Raw genomic sequence first — 556 nt, forward strand, 5'->3', positions numbered from 1 at the left:
AAATTGTATTGGGCTGCGAGAGGGAAAATGGCGTAATAGCCCACTTCCTGTGGCATAGGAAAAAAAAAATATTTTGAATCATATTCAGCCACACCTTAGTTTACATTGATTTCATATTATTTATTCTCTTACTTTGTTTCACTGTTTTAATTGTTTATATATTTTTTTAGCCCTGATGTAGCCCTGCAAAGTGGGGCGAAACATTGGCTGATATGAAATAGTTTAATTACTATTTTTTTTGTTCTTTACCATACTCAAACCATCTTCCTTTTATATGTGAAAAGTAAATGTTGGAATTCATAGTATATTTCTGTTGGAAGAAGATAGTTGACCGTATGAAGTAGATTGGAGGAAGATAGTTGACCGTATGAAGTAGATTGGAGGAAGATAGTTGACCGTATGAAGTAGATTGGAGGAAGATAGTCCGGGAGGTGGTCAATAAAGGTATCAAAGTAGTTTTGTTCTACTATTTTGATACCTTTATTGATTGCCACCCGGACTATTTTCCTCCAACACAGTATATTTCTTATTTTAGTAGTATTTTTTTTTTCTTGTA

General features: G+C 33.3%; 1 protein-coding gene across 1 annotated transcript in view; it reads left to right on the forward strand.

Annotated features, from left to right (window-relative positions):
- LOC106680756 (ATPase family gene 2 protein homolog B) overlaps positions 1 to 556 on the forward strand; it is a gene marked incomplete in the record, with an annotated part of 20,022 nt that overhangs the window by 16,715 nt on the left and 2,751 nt on the right.

This window comes from Halyomorpha halys, unplaced genomic scaffold, assembly GCF_000696795.3.
Source record: "Halyomorpha halys isolate HHAL.00 unplaced genomic scaffold, Hhal_1.1 Scaffold285.1, whole genome shotgun sequence".
NCBI classification, from domain to species: Eukaryota; Metazoa; Arthropoda; class Insecta; order Hemiptera; family Pentatomidae; genus Halyomorpha; species Halyomorpha halys.